The sequence below is a fragment of the Gobio gobio genome, assembly GCF_949357685.1.
Source record: "Gobio gobio genome assembly, chromosome: 1".
NCBI classification, from domain to species: domain Eukaryota; kingdom Metazoa; phylum Chordata; class Actinopteri; order Cypriniformes; family Gobionidae; genus Gobio; species Gobio gobio.
Window position 1 is genome coordinate 17,887,560 of NC_137097.1, and position 20,933 is coordinate 17,908,492.

At 38.3% G+C, this 20,933-nt stretch overlaps 1 protein-coding gene and 1 long non-coding RNA gene across 2 annotated transcripts in view; both read left to right on the forward strand.

Moving 5' to 3' along the window:
* LOC307131318 (tripartite motif-containing protein 16-like) overlaps positions 1 to 20,933 on the forward strand; it is a 390,938-nt gene that overhangs the window by 234,226 nt on the left and 135,779 nt on the right. The gene's annotated exons all lie outside the window — the stretch shown is intronic.
* Positions 404 to 7,654, forward strand: LOC307138432. The gene is made up of 3 exons (XR_013818021.1): positions 404 to 490; positions 6,725 to 6,817; positions 7,525 to 7,654. It is a non-coding gene; the product is annotated as an uncharacterized lncRNA (long non-coding RNA).

The window sequence follows — 20,933 nt, forward strand, 5'->3', positions numbered from 1 at the left end:
AGTTCAACTGGATGTTTTTAACCTGTAACTTTAGCGTCTTGGTGACACCGCCCGATCCACGCTGAACGAGGGACACGCACTCGGTGGGAAGAGGAGTGTTAGCGACCACATTTTATTGTTTTTTCCTAGTATTAAATGTGATGACAACTTTGACCATTCATTTTATTATTGTCTTGTGCATGACATAGGCTCCGCTTTAGTGATTATTTTACCTTCAAGCACTTAAGAGAAAGTGAATTGCAACCGGTTTATGCAAACTTGAGTATATTAGCAATACACACCCCTAATAATGACATTACGGCTTTAATGTTAGCTTTCTTGAAAATACAGGTATATTGTTGCAATAGAATACTGTAGCTATAAGTTCCCTTGTCTCTTATTTTATTTGTTTTATTGTGTTGCAGGTCATGGAAAGAGATTCTTTTGAACCCAATATCCTGAGATTAGCAACAAACTGAATATCAATCTCTGAAAATTATGCTTTGGAAGTGTAAGTATTGCCCTCTTCGCTGTGAAAAGAGAGCACAGCTATTTAAGCATTATAGGATAAAACATGGAAGTTATGCAAGAACAGAGCCTTTTCCTTGTTTACATCAGGAATGTCCATGTACATTTAAATCACTCAATGCACTAAAAGTACATTTATCCCGCCTTCACACCAAAACTCCTGATCAGTAGCAACCAGATGCACCAGTTAAATTTTGCTGTCTGTCATGTGGGTTTGCTGAGTCTTGTTCTTGTAAGAGTGGACTCCTGTAGATGGTTCAATCTACAGGGTTGCCATTAGACTAAAAACGTTATCAGAAAGATGGAAGAAAACTGTACATTTCTTGTCTATTTCCACCCACTGCAACTCATACCAACGACGGAGATAAGCGCAGTTACAATAGCAAAATATGTGGGAGAGCGTTGCTATAATATGACTATATTGTATTGCAGGGAGCACTTCAAAGTCAATACTAAATCAAAACTAGTTAGCACAGTATTTGTAATAGAAAGGATTTAATGACAAAATCTGGTTATGGTTACACTTAAAATAGTTTCAAAATGGATGGATGAGATGATAAACTTATACCATTAATCGTACACAGCATGAATACAATGTTACCTGAGAGATAGAGGGAGAGAGAGGGAGAGAGAGGGGGGGAGAGAGAGTGGGGGAGAGAGAAGAAGAGAGCAAAGACAAGAAGCCCAGATGACTTCAAGAGCCAAAGGAAAAGAGAGAGAGAGCCACAGTTCCAATCTTCTTTTATATATTCCTTGACCATGTGACTGAAACCAAATGTATTCTTTTAAACTGACCAATCAGACCAAAACTCACACATAACATTCAAACTGACCAATCAGACCAAACTTCCCCAACAGTAAAAGGTGTGGCACCCCCTGCAGCCTACAGGCCTCTCTATTGTCTTTCAGATGGTCCTTCGGATAAGCAAATGTGTTGACACCAGTAAAGCAAATTTCTTTGTTGGATTTCAAATATCAAATATCTTTGATTATTTTCAATCCTTTCATTCTCAGACCGACTACTTTACTCACCTGCATACTGCACACTTAAAAGTAAACCATAAAGTCAGTTGCCCATATATAGACTGTAACTTTGAAACCAGTATGTACTCAACTTTCAAAGCACACAAGAGTAAAAAACACCAGGACCAGAACTGGAAAAGGTTCAAGTCAGAAATCATTGGTTTTGATACTGTAAGCGATGACAGTGATGCTACACAAGACCAAATGTCATATGCTGATGATATGGACGATTTAGAAGATGTCAGTGTAGAAGCCAGTGAGACTGATCTTTGTGATTTAGAAAAACAGCTTGAGCACAACTTAGCATCTCTTCTGTTAAAGATGCAAACTGTCCTGCACATACCAGAGAGCTCTGTGCAAGAAGTAATACAACAGCTTTGTCAAATCAATAAGCTGTCACAGCCACTTCTGCATAACAGAGTGAGGGACGTTCTAAAGAAATAGTATGTTGACATCAATGAAACAGTTGTGAGAGAGCTTACCAGTGTAGTGTCAGAAAGTAACATAATGGCATTTTGTGCCAAAGATGGATCCCTAGGAACTGCTAAAAGGAGAGCGGCCTATGTACGTAGAGAGTTTCCACTGGTGAACCCCATTGAATACTGTGTGGAAAAAGGCAAAAAAACACTTGCATATGTCCCTATTGTTCCCATGCTCCAGAAGTTGCTGAACAAAACTGACATATTAGATAAAGCCATGTCAGAAAAAGTACATGTCCCACAGGAATATAGATCATATGTAGATGGCCAGTGCTTTAATGAAAACTCTCTTCTTGCAAGGGACGAGTTCACAATTGCTCTTGGACTTTACATTGATGACTTCGAAGTAACCAATCCTCTAGGAACATCAAAGCTAAAACATAAAATGTGTGCCATATACTGGGTCATTGCCAACATACCTGCAAAATATAGGTCAACCCTTAACTCAATCCAACTTGCACTACTGTACAATACCTCAACAGTCAAAGAGTGTGGTTACGCTAAAGTTCTGCAACCTCTTATCTATGATCTAAAGTCATTGGAGCAAAATGGTGTTTACTTAGAGCAACTAGGTGAGAGTGTGAAAGGCACAGTCTTATATGTTGTTGCTGATAATCTTGGTGCCCACTCCCTTGCAGGATTCCTGGAGAGCTTCACTACTGACAAGTTCTGCAGATTCTGTTCGGCAAGCAGTATTGACACACAACACCAAGAGGTATGTTCTGGTTTCTTTAAACTCAGAGACAAAGACTCCCATGATAAGCAGGTGCAGGAGGTGAGAGAGGACCCAGCTTTGAGTCGGACTTATGGTGTGAAAAGAGCATGTCCTTTAACTGAGAATCTTGAGCACTTTCATGCAGTCACTGGTTACCCCCCTGACATATTGCATGATATATTGGAAGGCATTGTTCCAACTGAGTTGTCCCTTTGTCTTAAAGACCTGATAGGCAAGGGGTATTTCACACTAGAAATGTTAAATCAGACCATCAGAAACTTTAACTACACATTTACTGACAAAACAGACCGACCTCAGATTATTGGATTATGAGATTTACCGTCAAAGGGACCATTGGTGGAAATGCCCATGAGTATTGGTGTCTCATAAGGCTCCTTCCATTTCTTATTGGTCACTGTGTCCCTGAGGGTGACAACACTTGGGAAATTGTCATGCTTCTCAAAGATGTGGTTGAGCTAGCTGTTGCACCAAGGCATACTGAGGAGACACTGCATTTCCTGGACTGTAAAATAGCAGAGCACAGACAGCTGCTGCAGTCAACATTTCCAGATTTTCGTTTAAGGCCAAAGCATCACTTTGTGGAACATTACCCTCAGCTTGTAAGGAGATTTGGTCCCCTGTCTGATGTTTGGATGATGCGCTTTGAGGGGAAGCACAAGTTCTTTAAAAAGGCAATTCGCAATGTGCAAAACTTCAAAAATGTTGCCATGACACTTGCTACCAAACACTAGAAAGCAGTCAGTTACCACCTTGACTGTAGCTCTTTTTTCAGACCATCAGTTGAGATGACAAAGGTTACCCCAGTTTTGCTTGCCTCTTTCCCTTTGAACGTTCAGAGAGTAATTGCGCAAAACTTTACAAAGCCTGGATCAGTTCTTAATGCATCATCTGTCTGTGTAGATGGAATCAAATATCATCCCAACATGATACTCTCTACTGGCTCATGCTCAGGTCTCCCTGAATTTGCCCAGATTCAAAAGATTGTGGCTGTTAACACAGAAATTATGTTTGTTTGCCACAAAATGACAGCATGGTATTGTGAGCATTTAAGATCTTACCAACTTGTCTGTAATGAGGTCCCCTCTTTGGTTGTGGTTCAGATGTCAGACTTGAATGATGTCTTCCCATTATCAGCATATAGGGTACAAGGAGAACTTATGGTAACACTGAGACGATATGTTATTTGTTAAATACCTGTCTTTTATCATGGTTTCACAGATGGCTGAGCAACAGAATATAACCATGAGGGTTATTGTCTCTGAGGGAGATATAAGAAAGATGACGACAAAACGACCTGACACACTTGACGATTTGATTGGCTGGCTCAAAGGTACTCTCCAAGCGAACTATAGTTTCACCCTACAGTACCAAGATCCTGAATTTAACAATGAACTGTGTAACCTCACCAGTCTCTGTGAGCTCCCAGAGAAGCCAACAATCAAAATCATCCCTATGATTGAGCTTGTACCAATCTCACCAAACACTGAATCATATGGTGACACAAGCAGCCAGGCTGACACCGAGATCCTGTCCAGCTCCCCTCTGGATAGAAGTTTTCAGTGGCCAGAGGTATTTGACGTTCCCAAATTTTCGGTTGATGTTGAGTACAGACTTCGTCAAGGTAACCTGTTGTATCTCAGGGATGGAACCTATCTTAAGGTGACAAAAGAGTTGAAACACTATATCCTAGAGAAACTGGCTGAGACCATGTATACATTTAAAGCATACCCAGAAAAGGACGATTTTGAAGCCGTTGCAAAAGCATTAGTACAAACCCACCCGTGTCTCCAAGAATCAGGCTCATCCTCTGGCTGGATTGGATGGAAGAACAGTCTGAAGTTCAAGATGGGTAATTATAGAACTAAAATGCGCCAGATTGGACGAGTTGATGTCACTGTCAATGGTGGTAAACGTGGAAGGTACACTGCAAATGCAGACCCTCCTCACAACGGCATAAAGAAGCCATGGAAAGGGGAAATCAATTTCTTACCTGAATATCCAGAGGGGAGGGATGAGCACAACCTGGAAGAAGCTCGCCAGGTTTTGGTCAATGAAATGATGAAGACAAAGCCAAATGGGTCCCTTGTTAAGAAAGAGATGGACATGACGTTTGCGCTTCGGAGAAAAGAAGTTGTCCAAAACAAGCCTGCCATCAGCCAGATGGTACATCGATGGCCAGCTCTTTTCACAGAAAGCCAGGTATGTATTACTGTTGAATGTTTAGAAAAGACGTATGTGTTACTGTAATGTTGAATACAATTTGTCCATAGATTCTTGTTTTTAGCTTCTTATGCAAAACATGTTTTCACATGAGTTCACCAGAGTGGTGGGGAAAAGTCTGCAAGAGAATTTCTTTGATGAACTTGATCGTTTCTCTCCAAGGCTGATGGACCTCTTTAGGAAGAAGAAAGGCCTGACCGGCCAGCTTTTGGCTGAGCTTTTACGTCACACAAAGCTGGGTTTGACTACATTAGTCGACTATATCTTTCCTTTCTCTGTTCATCTCTTTTGTATTTTCTTTCTTCTCTGCTCTTTATCTTTTTCTTTCTTCCCTGCTCTTTCTTTCTTTCTTTCTTTCTTTCATTCTTTCTTTCTTTCTTTCTTTCTTTCTTTCTTTCTTTCTTTCTTTCTTTCTTTCTTTCTTTCTTTCCTTCCATCTCATTTCCCTTCCTTAATCGTCTCCTTTTCTCTCTTCATTACCTAATTTGTCTTTTTTTGTGGTGGTGGTGGTGGGGGTGATTAAGGCACAACAAAAAGGTTAAATATCATATATTTTTATTGACAAGTACACATTTCCATTGCCAACACTTAATGTCAGATAACTTGACATTGCTTTGCCATTGCTACACTTTCTCTGACTGCTCCACAGACTTCTTATTGCAAGTTTTGCTCATACACACACACCGACCTGGACCTGGAGAGGGAGGTGGACACACACACACACACACACACACACACACACACACACACACACACATGTTTGTTTTTGTGAAATGTGAGGACATTCCATAGGCGTAATGGTTTTTATACCGTACAAACCGTATTTTCTATCCCCTTACACTGCCCCTGTCCCTAAACCTAGCCCTCACAGGAGACTGTGCAGTTCACTTTCTGTGAAAAAAAACTTGTTCTGTGTGATTTATAAGCATTTTGAAAAGTGAGGACATGGGGAACGTCCTCATATTTCACCCTCTTTTTGTAATACCTGTGTCATACCCATGTCATTATACACATTTGTGTCCTGATATTTCACAAAAACATGCCACACACACACACACACACACACACACACACACACACACACACACACACACACACACACACACACACACACACACACACACACACACACACACACACACACACACACAAACCTGGAGATGGAGGTGGACACACTCACACCAACCTGGAGGTGGACACGCACACACAAACTTGCTGACACACTCAAACACAGGCTCACACACACTCACACACTCAAACACAGGCTCACACACACTCACACATTCAAAAAGACTCACACACACAGATTCAAACACAGACTCAGACACACACAGGCTCACACGCGCACACACACACCATCCTGGACCTGGAGGTGGACACACACACACAGACTCAGATTCAGACACACACACACACACACACAAACACACTCAAACTTACTGACACACTCAAACACAGGCTCACACACACTCACACATTCAAAAAGACTCGCGCGCACACAGATTCAAACACAGACACACACTCACACACTCAAACACAGACTCAGACACACACACACACCAACCTGGACCTGGAGGTGGACACACACACAGACTCAGACACACAGACTTGCACACACACACAAATACACACACACACACACACACACACTGCTATTGATATTGTGGCGGGCCACCACAAATTAAGGAATGTATGGGAAACCCTGATGTGAGTATCCATGGCAAGATCTGTTTTAACTCTTGTGTCCACTATCTTGCAGACCACTGAGCCAACAGACATCAGGTGCCTATGTCTTCGGGGACTGCCTGTCATCTTGGCGGATGATTCTTCTGCCTTCTTCAAGACATGCTCTGTAAGTTAATTTGTTTTTGTAAATGTTGCTGGTGCATGCTCCTTTTGTCTCATTTTTAGCTGTTAATGAACACTTCCATTCATTTTCAGAATTATTTGATCAGCATCAGTGTCTCCATTAGGTCTTTATTTTATGGCCGAACAAAGGTAGTTTACCCACTTTCAGTCCCAGTCCTATTGAAAAAGTAGAAAAATTTCTCCCAATAACTAAGGTTGTATGAATCTTTTTACAATTGCCCAATTAGTTTTTGACTTTACTGTCACCGGTTGGAACTTGTGAAATTGTTTTTGGGTCTAAAACTCAAATGGGGAGTTCTGACTCAAATGGGGAGCACTTGTTAGATTCTGGTTGCTCCAGTCATCAAATATATTATTTTGTATGTTACTTTCAACTGGTAAAGTAAAAAAAACTAAAACAATTAAGGTGAACGGTACTGAGAGTCATAAAAAAATGTTTCAGCACGACTCTGACTGAAAGTGGGTAAACTCCATATTTTGGGCAAAGTGTTGCAAACTGTACAGATCCAAATATGGCATTTGATAGAAATTTAAGACTGGTATCATCCTTTTAATATAAATTACTTTCAGTGTGGTTTATATTGTACAATGCTTTTCATTATAAACAGGTTATTTTTGGTGGACAAAACACCATTGTCTAACTGGCATGTTTATGTTCTCTCCTTGTCAAAACGTTTCTTTCACTGTTAGGATGTAACTGACAAGGACTCGTACATTGAAACTCCAGTGGGAATTCTTTGCCTTGGTCAAGAAAATACCCAGCTCAACCCATCCAGAGTAGGGATCATCTTGGAAGGGTCTGTGGTAATGGATGAACTGGGCAACCTGCCTCAGGCCTTCTGTGTCCTTTTTTGACTGATCTATGCCCTACATCTGGACTACCCCAAGTGCATGAAAAACACTTTCAACTTTGTTCAGCAAGTAATGCTCAAACTGGGTAGAAGTGAGCTGGTACCCAAAATTCAAACTTTGAAAAATCAGCTGGAAGCATAAAACGGGGTTTCGAAGTGGCTCTACTACTGTTCCAGATTTGTTTGCCACAGTTTGTAACGTTGGACTTTTATAAAAATGTTTACTGTTGTGTATGGTTTGGAGTACATGTGTCCTGTGGTATTTGCACTGATTTTTGCACAAGATTCCATGACACAGGCTTTTTCATTTCAAATTAGTTGGGTATTTTAGTTACATTACCAACTAAAAGGCAGATGTCTTGGTGCATTTTAGATTTTCAAGATGTGTAGGTACATAGATATTTTAGTCATGTTTAGTCATATAAATGGGAATGTTCAACTATGTAAAAAAATTCTCTAACAGGAGTTTAGTTATAATACAGTTTTAATGTGATTTGTTGTGATAATGATCTACACATGCTTGAGCACAATAAGTGTTTTTGTTGGCATGATGGTGCTTTGTTTTATGCAATGTTCAGGGCATGAATGACACATTTTGTCACTGTTTCAGGCTCATGATTCAAGTTTGTTAAAGCAGGGGACAACAACCTGCAAGTTAATGCTGTTTTCAAATAAAACAGTAAAAAAATTACTTTTGTATTGCGTATTTGTCTTAATTTAAATGTTCTAGTTTAGCATATTCAATGAATACAAAGGTTTAGTTACTTTAACTTAAAATAGTAAGTGGAGTTCATGTGACAAGATAATTAATATTACAAGAGATTGTAAGTGAAATCAACTTGGCATTCAGTGTTTTGAACTTAAAATAATAAGTCCAATGCGCTCAAGTTTTCATAACCCATTACTTAAAGTTTTTAAGGCAACCGGTTTCCTCAAATTTTTTAAGTGAATTCAACTTATCCGGGCTTACAGTGTAAGTTCAGGTTGTTTGTATCTGAAGCTCCGGCGTGTCGATTCATAATACGTCTTACAGGCAAAATTTACAGTCACGGTAAAATTAAACAAGGAATGAGAAACACATTAGAAGTTACTTACACACAATTTCGTCGTGATCAGCGGTTAAATCTGGACTCGCGGAAATCGCTCCAAGCAGATAAGAGCTCACGGCTTCGTTATGAGGCGAGGATAGTCTGTGTAAACAAAATGTGCAGTTTTAAGCTCGGATCTATTAACGCATCCATTTCCTTATACAGCTGAATAAAAGCATATTCTTTAAATCGTAACGTTACATTACCCATGCTGTGGTTCATAGCGCCTGCAGTTTGCCTCAGAGTTGTGAAGACGAAGACAGCCTCCTGAAAATGAGTCCAAAAAGTTGGTCGCGTCCATGCAGAGTTGAACACGGCGTCCTTTCATTGTTGATCGCGAAAAAGGAAAGCAGCAAAAAAGATAGGAAATGTACAAAAAAAAAAAAGTTTAAAGCTCGTCTTCTACGCGTCATGGCCATGACCTCGACCTCGCACGTCATTGGACTAGGGCTCTACTATGGAACGCGCCCGGGGCCAAATCTCTTTATACGAAACGCGTGACTTATGACTGTTTTTTACGGTCTATGGTTTCAACACGCACTGTTTTCCGCGTCAACGCAGCAATTTTTTTACGTGTTTCTTTTGTATGTGTAGACACGCACATTCTGGTCGTGTAACAGGCATACACACACAGTCGACGCACAGTTTTAACATGTTAAGAAGACACATTTGAACGTGTTTCTTAACGTGCACATTCTGTACATGTCGAAGTGTAATATATATATATTTTTAAAGCAGACTTACCTTTAGATGTAGCCTAGGCTACATACATATTAATATAAGATATTAATTAATTGCTTAACTGACTACTGTGCTAGAGTAAAGTAGCCTAATGTTACAATGTATATTAAGTAAATGCTTAATATTATACAATTATTATAATTTATCTATATAGGTTATTGTTTGTTTTTTAAAGTTAGGCTATATATAATTTCTAAAAGTATATATAGGCTAATTTACACAGCACATATTTATAACTGAAAACACACACACAGACACAACTTTATTCACTTTCACATAATAATGTTTTTGTAATTTGGTGTTTAGTTTGTTGTATAGTTTGTTTATACTGGTCTGTCTCTGTCTCTGTTTTGTTTCCAGGAACATCTGATGAGTGCTATAATAAAATGACTTCATTATATTTAAAATATGTTTTGATATACATTTTATTTATATTATTAATATTTTATTTACCCATAAACGTGTCTTTAGGAAGCCATAAGTTATAGAGACAAGAATAACTTTTGCCATTTAAATGCCAGATTAATTTACTGAGGACCCATACAGCCAATGATCATGTGTGAAGAATATGCATACAACAAAATATATTGTTTCATAGCAGCTTCAGTAACAAGTTCAAAACAAATTCTGCTGTAAACCGGCTCTAACAAGCCAATATAGTGTCAATATTCAGCTCAAGTGACTTCAGTGTTGATTCAGTTCAGCTTATTTCAGTTCAACTGTAAATTCCTCAGTTGTGCATATTTGTGTGTAGTTAGATATATGCAAAAACAACATTTTTGGAAGAGTTAAAATAGTTTTGCACAAAGTGTTGCTTTTGCAAGAGATGTCTGATGTTTTGTGTGTAGAGTTACAAGAAATGGAGCCGTATTTTCAGAAATTGTGTGTAAGCAATTAGATAAAACTGTAAATGAATCCAGTTTATTTTAGTTCAGGACTCATAGTCCAGGTGTTAGTAATCTGTGCTTAATCTTTGTTCCAGGCAACAATTTTATAACTCGCGATTTACTAGATTAGGCCGACTCTTGGCATAATTTAAACCCTGTCCAGGAAACCACCTCTTGAAAATCTGCATTGATAATTCATAAAATGTGGTGTGAGCTCAATTTAAATGACAATTACAGAAAAACACAATCTGACTTAACTATAAACAAACAAACTTGTACTTTGACATTTATGATTAATAGCCATTTAAAAAATCATTCACAGTGCAGGGTGGAAAAATTTAAGTTGGTATGTAAACTGTATGCTTTACTTGATTTATTTGTGTGCTTTGGTTCATTGTCTTGTTGCATCATAACCTCTCTAAAGGTTGAAGACATGAACTGCTGTCCTGTATTTTGTTTTTTTTTACATAACATTGGTTATTGCTACTGACATACAGAGTAATTAATCTACACTGTGAGCCCGGACAAGTTGAATCTACTTAAAAAATTGGAGCAAACTGGTTGCCCTAAAAATTTAGTAATGTGAACTAAAACGAGTACATTTAACTTAAATTTAAGTTAACATTTTAACTTAAACTTTAAACTTGTTTTAGTCAAAAAAATTCAGAACCTAGATAAAACTCCCCCTGCTGCTACTCTGATTTGCATTTGTGTAGCTCACAGCATGTTCATTTACATGATAAAGCCTCCCCTAGAATTAAGGGGAGGGGGGGTCATGGGGGGACAACTGCCAAGCAAGGCCCACGTCAATTTACGACAATTTACGGCAGTTTTCGGTGTTGCCTGCCAATTGCCGTGCACAGTCGTAAACCTGAAGTTCCACGGCAATCTACAGTGCCACATACTGACCAAAATCCCACTTTTCATGCAGTGACAACTAACAGCAAACACGACATTGACATGAATACAGTAAGAGCTTTGTGCAGCATAACAGCGTCATTCATTATAACGGCAGTTTGGGCAAGTGTGCAGATACACTCGCGACATGTGATTGACAGATCCGGACATTATAAAGAGAGTGTTCTTTGATCGCTTTCTGTAGTTTAATCATTGAAATAACAGATTTGTTTCATGCTACTAACAGAAACGATGTGAAATTGATCGTTTAGTCACTGGCTTGATTCACTGATGTATTATGCTTAGGGCATCAAGACGGCCAGCGGCGGGACTGACAGTATTAAACGATTTAGAAAGAAAGTCTGTGTGAACTTGAATGATTAGCTACACATCAGAAATCACTGATTAGATTAGATTACATTCAAGCTTATTGTCATTACACATGTACAAGTACAATGCAACGAAATGAGTTTGGAGCAAGCCTCCGAGCCGCAGCTATTTAAAGCGCCGCCACAGCTGATCACAGATCAGGCATTAGTGAACACTGTTACTCACTGTGTGTGGCGGTGCTGTCAAATCCATATGGTAAAAGTCTGTTTGTAAAGCCTGTGCTGACATAAACTGAATCCATTTTCTCCAAATTCTCTGGGCGGGCAAAGCAGAGGAAGGGGAGGTAACCTTTCCCCTTATGACGACATACAGGGAAGATTCCGGCTCGTCTGAGCTCAAAGGCAGAGAAAGACACCCAGAACTCGATTTACACCGATCAACATTTCTATCCACTTGGGGACCATATACAGGCTAGGGGAACTCATATTAATGTTAAAAAACCTCACAAAATGAAAATTTCATGCCATGGGACCTTTCATTTCCCAATTTTAACTTGCATAAATGTATTTTTCAACCATTCTCTCAAGAAGAGGAATCAGTCTGTCATAAACACTTGCCTCATTCTTGAATGAAACAGCTGTTTAAATGAATGACTTGATGACCTGCTGATTAATTGTGGGCGGCAGTGGCTCAGTGGTTCATGTAGGTTGTCTACAAACCGGAAGGTTGGTGGTTCGATCCCCGGTTCCTCCTGACCAAGTGCCGAGGTGTCCATGAGCAAGACACCTAACCCCAGCTGCTCCCGACGAGCTGGATGGCGCCTTGCATGGCTGACACCCCCGTCGGTGTGTGAATGAGTGTGTGAATGGGTGAATGTGAGGCAAAATGTAAAGCGCTTTGGATGGCCGTAGGTCTGTTAAAAGCGCTATATAAATGCAGTCCATTTACCATTTACCATTTACCATTAAGATGCTCACGTGCCGCCACCTACTGGCGGTTGAACTTCAAATTTAAAAATATAATTTCCCCCCAACATTTCTTATTTTAATCTTCAAAAAATAGTTAAATAATCTTATAACTTTATTTAATGCAGTTGTAATTGTTCAGTGTAAATTGTTTACTTTGATGGTAACAGCCCTATAGTGTCTAATTATTCTAATTTAATTTATTGATCAAATGTTAAGATTAAAGCATACATTTAATAATATTAGGGAAAAATGCCCTTTATAAAGGTAAAACAAATGCCCTTGGGGTAAATATGCAGATTTAAATATGCTAAAGCTGACAGAACACTGATGAGAATATTGCTTCAGAATAATTATATTTACACCACACACACACACACACACAAAACAATCCGGACAAGCACACGACAAGGCTTAATGACGGGCCCTGTATTTTGTATTTATATTCTCTCTTTTACTGGTTATATTATTCCTTTATTTGATACTGTCACAAAGGAGAAAGCACAGAAACTTTACTTTATAAAGTTTTAAATATGGATATTTTTCTTACACAAACACATCGATTTGCTTCAGAAGGCCTTTATTAAGGAGCCGTGTTGAGCACGTTATTTGACAGACAGATGCATTTTTATTCACTTCAAAAACAGAGAAAAAATTACTGCTATTATAATGCTTGGATTAGTCAGGACTTTTTTATATAATTTGTCTGAAAGAAGAATGTCATATACAGGATGACTTGAGGGTAAAATCATTGGCTAATTTTCATTTTTGGGTGAACTATCCCTTTAAGAAACTCAAAAATGAAGTGGCTGAATTGTGTTATTGCTTTATTTTTTTAATTCTTAATGTGAACAGTACTATTAACTTACTATTGTGTTCTTAAATGTATTTCACTAATACATTCAACTCTTAATTGTGTCATATTTTTATTTTATTTTTTTCTATGCACTTGTGTGATTTTAGACTCAGCAGAGTGTAATCGGGACTTTTATTTTGGTGGTGGTGTGACGTCATAAAGCCGCGCCGCGCTCCTGCATCTGTCGTGATTCTGCTGAAGAAAGGTTTGTGTTTTAAGTGTTTAAAGTGAAGCAGAATGCTTGATGCATTATTATTGTTACACTGCATTTGTTTATCTAACATTTATCAGCGCTGTGTGAGTAAAGTAACAGAAGGAGCGGCTCATTTCGCTCTTTATGGTGAATCAGTTCAAACATGAGTTCAGTCTCTGGTGAGTGACGAGAGAACCGGAGCTTTAGACTCTCCGAGTCAATTGAACCGATTGATTCACAACAAATGATTCTGTCCAGTGTTTCCCACAGATTAGAAACCAATTTGTGGTGGTGGGCGGTTGGGGATAAGGCAGGGTATTTGGGGTTGGTGATTGGCACAAAGATTGATTTATTTCGATCTTGATTCAGTATCAATTCATATGTATATAGCCTACTGTACATATAAGGAAAAATAAGCTTGCCGTTTTAGCACTATTTCAAACTATTTTAAATTATATTTGCTCAAATTCATTAATATTCACTTGTGTGTGCTTGTATAAGTATCATTAAAAATATTAGGATGCAAGTTATTAATGTTTTAAAATGTCACAGAAATGTAGTGTTTGATCATGTCTAAATGTATTCAAATGCAAAACCTAAAAATAAGTAAGCAGTTATGATCTGCAATACTTTTTTTTGAGCAACTAGACTAGATACATGTATATTGATTAAAGAGCCATACAGGCACCTATAGTGGGTAAACCATGGCATTACAAATGAAATTAATTATTTTTCCAGACATTATTTTTGCATTGGATTTCTCCATTTTAACATTAATTACTACACTAATTGTAATATAAATAAGAAAAAATATATTAGAAGTATTTATTTTTATTTAATTCATTAAATGGTCATTAATGGACCATAATTATTTCACAAATAATAGGCCTATTTAGTACCAAAAGATCTCCTCCAAATATTCAATAAATATTATTAAACTAAAATATAGAACATTTATTTAATTGAAAATTAGTTAAGGTGTATGGTCACATTTGACCACCAATGAGTAAAAGTGTAACCAATAAGTGAGGAATACCTGAGGGCTGAATACAAGAAAAACGTTAAGATGTTGCATCTCCATCACTCTCCATAATAAAATGATACTGTAAATGTGGTTGACTTAATAATCAATGCACACTATGCTGTACTGTTTACCAAAACTTGCTGCAAACACCTGAATAGTGAAACTGTCGTCTATCCATTCAAATGTATTGACCCAGCACTAGAAGTATAGAGAGCTCCGTGAACCACGTCACCGTGCGCGCGGCCGGGAGATGAGAGCATGTCGCCTCTGGCTTTAACTGTTATGCCACATTAGCGCGAAAACGCTATTTATTGTTTGAATTCCGTATTAAAACTTTTTAAAAATGTAAAAGCTTAGACTTTGCTTCATAACAAAAGCAGGTTTGGCATTTGAGGTTTGAAAGCAAGTGACAGAGAGACGGAGGCAGGGCAGGGAAAGAAAGTTGAACGAATACGCTGCGTGTTTTAAATAGGGTAAAAGAAAAAGGAAAAAAAGAATAGCGACACATGTGGTGGCCGGTGTTGATTCTGTGGCGCACTGCCACGAATTAGTCTATGTGTGGGAAACACTGCTGTCAATGACACATTTAGATCATCTGAAATACATGAGGCTTTATTTGTTTATTTATTCGGTTTTCTTATTCGTACAGCTGTGCACAAATTCGTTCAGCATTTACATTTTACGAAGCAAATTTAGAGTGGACATGTTAGTGTCAACAAAGTCTATAGTTCTGTAAAACTCAAAAGCTGACCATCAGAATTCAACAACTGACCAACTAATAATACATTAGACTCAAGCCAATGTCTAATTTTTTGGGGTTTGTGTGATATACGTATTATTTCAAATAAAAAAGGAGTAAGGAGAGGTTATGTTTAAAAACCAAACACCTCATCAAAAGGACTTGCCTGTGAAAATTAGATAGTCAAAGAGGTTATCTTTGCTAATGTCAAAACTAGGGTTGTGCCGATGGACGATATCATCGTCCATCGTGATGGCTGACCGACATCACCATGGAGCGCCGCCATCGTGATGCCACGCCCCCGTTGCGAGTGCGACACACACTAATCCGCTTCTATAGTATTAGTTAAACTAAAAACTTAGCAGGGATTGCTCTGTAAATTAAATTGAGAATGTAACTAATGCATATATGCTATTTTAAATACTGTAGTCTAATGCCAGATATATATAGCCTACATTTTGAAATCATTTGAGGCTGAAACATCCATAAGCGTGTTTATTTTAGCACTTCCGTCAGTGAAACAACACAGCCTATAAAACATTTAAACGATTTTCAGTAAATAATGGTTACCTCAAGAATATAAGAAAATTAAATATTAGTTAGAAAAATATTTGATTCATACTATTTCCCCGCAAAGATGCGTCATAGGCTATACCGCTCTGCGCTTTGAGAGGAATGGGACACAAGCTGGATAGACACCTTCTCGAATATCTTCATCTTCATGTTTTCTCCTGATATTGCAAGGCAACACTGTTTGTAAAATGTCTGAAGAGCGGATTTTATCTTCCACAAGGTCAAGACATTTAGGCATTGTTTGATTATTCACTGCCAGAGAAAACGAAACTAAAATCACTGCGGCGTGTGTGTGAAATGCGCTATTCAAAAAAACCAAACTTGACGCGCCTTACTAAGTTTAATAACAAGAACAAACTGTGTTAAATACAATTTGCAGTAAAAAAAAATATTCGTCCCACAGTGTTTTGTTATACTTTCCCACAGTAAAGGATGTGAATAGTTATAATAGACTTAATTGTAAGCAAACGAAAGGAAGAAACGTTTATAATCCCCTGCGAACATGGGTACGACGTGAGTGAAGATTTGGGAAAAGAAACGAGATGTCCATGTCCATTGGGATAAAATGGACTAGGGCTATTGTTAAAATTCACGGAAAATCGATTGACCAGATCCAGATACAAAACAGAATGAAAAAGTGCTATCTGACCATTATTTCCTTTATAGGCTAAACAAAGCTTTGTGCTTCACTCCTGTGGTAATATTCACGTGAAACAGCATTCACATACAAAACACTGGGTTAGTAAAATAACGAAATTAATTTTTAAAAGTAGAAAATAGTATTTATGTAAAAAGATATATTAAAATAAAAAGAGCTCAACTCTTCAGTGGAAGGAAGCTATTTTTCCCCCTCACGTGCAACCTAGCAGATGAGTCATTATTTGGGTTAGTAAAAATAACGAAATGATCGTTTTAAGTAGAAAATAGTATTTATGTAAAGAGATATAGTATATTATCTACCTATTTACCTAATTACCCCCCTCCCCAAAAAAAAACGACGATATCATCGATAGGGATGGGCATTTCAAGCAAAAATGATATTCGAAGATCGCTGGGAGTTATTCGATTTTTATTCGAAAATCGCAACTCCTCCCCCGCATGCACGCATGTATAGGCTACACACATAAACAGAGAGAGAGACCATTCACACTCTCAATCTGTATGATAACAAACTGTTTATTTCATTAGGGAATAGGCTATATCAACTCAAGCCATATTATTGTAACATGCTGAAACATATGACTGTAATGTGACATCGCCCCAAGTTACCTGATAAATGCCACAAGTCTACAGCGTGCGCGAGACGTTATTCATCTGTTGTCTCAGGGCGTTTTTACTCTGGCATTTTAGTTCGGAATGGGGCACTGTTAGCATGAAAAATTGCTAATGTGAAAGCTTACCTACAGAGCTTGGTGTGTACTGAGGTACCGAACCCGAGAACACACAACCGGAGTTCGGTTGCTCTCGGAGCTGAGCCACGATTCACGTGAATGTGCAAACAACACTCGGGTACGTGCGCACTTGTTGTGGAAGAAAGTAACCAGCGCATGCGTTTTAGCCGATTACAATGTCATTAATTCAATAACATACACGTAAGAGATGATAGTGTTGATGATTTAGCTGAGATACGATCGCGAGAGCGAGCCTGCAGTGTATTCGCGCATAGAGTGCAATCAGGGCAGCAAATGAATGGCAATTCACCGTCTCCTCAAAAGAGTCAGTTTGCAAGCAGCAAAGCCGCCTTCAAGCGACACACATACGGTAAACCCAAGTGTCGTTTACTCAGCTGCACATAATAGCACAAAATTAATTGAAAAAAGCCCAATATATTGACCCGCGTTCTGTTTTCTATCACGCCCGTGCACGTTTGTGATGACGTAAGATGAACGCAAACGCACCAGGGTTCAAGTTGAGTGTGAAACCAGACCAACACTGCGGAGGCGGAGGGAACAATCAGACTCGGACCGCAGCAAACGTGTCCAGTATAAAACACCCTGAGAGCTGACTGGCAGCTTTAGGAGCGTTACTGGCAGCTTTAGGTGCGTTATTGGCAGCGCCTCTGGTTACATGAACGCGTCAGCACCACATCAGCACCGACAACATGGGGATTTTTTTGGACGATAATCGCACATACTATTCGATATTCTATAATTAAATAACTAATCGAATATTCGAAAATCGCGACCCATCCCTAATCATCGACCATCACAATGTTTTACTGTAAACATCGTCAACTGCCAATTTAGGGGACATCGCCCAACCCTAGTCAAAACTGCATCTAAGAACAAAATTGATACCACCAAGTTAAAATAAATGGTTAGGGAAAATATTCAACAGAGCAATTATTTATAATTGTAAAGTCTCTAAACTTTTGTTTTTAGATAACCTTGATTAACTTAATGATAAATGCAGTGACAAATCTCTTTTTGTTTAAATCTTTTCTCCATTTTTTGGGGGATTTCTTAGTGGGTATTGTGTAACAAATAAATTCACGGACGACTGCCGCACACACACATAACAAAACATAAACAAAACACAACACAACGTAAAGTCCAGGCCTGGTCCTCTCTTGTCCTTCACTGGTGTCGCTTGTCCTTGTATGCCTCCAGGCTCCCTCATGAGAGGACTCGGGACTGGTGTGCCTCGCAGGTGACGCTCATTCTCAATCACGCACTGGTCTCACTCGCTCCTCCCATGTCTCTCGCTCGCCCACCTCGCCACAAATATATATTATCAATTTGTTTTTGCTATTAGGGAAAGGTTATATTCATCAAATTAAATGGAGTAACTCAAAACCCAATTTAGCTAATTTTCAAAAAGAAAAAAAGGCTGAAATGAATTTAACATGTTTGTGATGTCCTTTAAGTTTAAGGTCAACTTTTTTTTGTTTCTTTTTATTCCAATTGTTATGTTTCAATTTATTCTTACAAAAATGTGAAAATGTATCAAGAAACCTACTGTTGAATTCTGTAATTGTGAAAGTTCAATAAAAATAAAACAAACTATCACTCTCTGACCAATGCATTGACTACTGAACTAGGAGAGATTTAGTTTGGATTTATTTTTCTTTCTGTTAATTATTCTTAAACAGGACAAACACACAGAAAAACTCCTGGTGAAGCAACTGAGATCCATGTGACACTATTAGAAAGATGGAACAAACAGAGAAAGAGGAGAGAGAAGACGTGAAGATTGAAGAAACATTGAGAGTGAAACATGAAGAAACTGAGGAACAAACAGAGAAAGAGGAGAGAGAAGACATGAAGATTGAAGAAACATTGAGAGTGAAACATGAAGAAACTGAGGAACAAACAGAGAAAGAGGAGAGAGAAGACATGAAGATTGAAGAAACATTGAGAGTGAAACATGAAGAAACTGAGGAACAAACAGGTTGGTTTCATTCTCAAAGCTGAATTATGACCTAATATTGTGTTGGTCCCCATTTTGCTGCCAAAACAGCCCTGACCCGTCGAGGCATGGATTCCACAAGACCCTTGAAGGTGTGCTGTGGTATCTGGCACCAAGATGTAAATTTACTGACAAATTAAATAACTGATCAATTATGATAAGTCTAGAGGTCGACCGATAGTGGATTTTTACAGATAATGATAACTAGGTTGGACCGCACTTGCCGATAACCAATTAATCGACAGATAGTTTTTAAAATGGATACTGTATAAATAAAAACATAAGTAAAACAGTGCTGAACATTACAACAAGATATAAAAAAAAACAGTACTGATTCATGAAAATGTGCCAAATTAAAAACATATAAATATGAATATTAAAGGGTTAGTTCACCCAAAAATGAAATTTCTTCCATTAATGACTCACCCTAATGTTGCTCCAAACCCGTAAGACCTCCGTTCATCCTCGGAACACAGTTTAAGATATTTTAGATTTAGTCCGAGGGCTTTCAGTCCTTTGAATGTAAGTCTGTGCACCCTTTGCTGTCCACGTCCAGAAAGGTAATGAAAACATCATCAAAGTAGTCCATATGTGACATCATTTGGTTAGACTCTTTTGAAGCGTCGACAATACATTTTGGTCCAAAAATAACAAAAACGAAGACTTTATGAAGTTGTCTTCTCTTCCGTTATCTAGGAATCCGCGTTCACGAGGCCCCAGTGACGCTGCAGACGTAAGATGCTGTGACGTGTTATCTGGTGCGACAGAGCTTCGTTTGTAGTCTGCGGGAGACTCAGTACAGCGTGCGTCTCCCTCAGACTACAAACTACGTCACAGCGTCTTACGTCTGCAGCGTCACTGGGGCCTCGTGAACGCGGATTCCTAGATAACGGAAGAGAAGACAACTTCATAAAGTCTTAGTTTTTGTTATTTTTGGACCAAAATGTATTGTCGAAGCTTCAAAAGAGTCTAACTAACCAAATGATGTCACATATGGACTACTTTGATGATGTTTTCATTACCTTTCTGGACGTGGACAGCAAAGGGTGCACAGACTTACATTCAAAGGACTGAAAGCCCTCGGACTAAATCTAAAATATCTTTTAGAACTGTGTTCCGAGGATGAACGGAGGTCTTACAGGTTTGGAACAACATTGTGGTGAGTCATTAATGGAAGAAATTTCATTTTTGGGTGAACTAACCCTTTAAATATTACAGATCAAATTTGTTTCTTTACCTATAACCTAGAAACATGCATACATATCATAAGTAACACTATGCAAGTCCCTATTCAACAAGGATGAGGAAGGTAGCTTACATGAACTATATGCATTATGCATAATGCATACATTTTTACAGCATTTAATATGAGCAATATTGTACCTTGATCATTTATGTTAGTTCATAGTGCATTAACCAAGGTTACCAGATAAAATAAAAATTAAATCTCAATTTAATGTTGAAATTAACATACTAACAATGAACAATACTTCCATAGCATTTATTAACCTTAGTTAATGTTACAAATGGAATCTTATTGTAGTTAA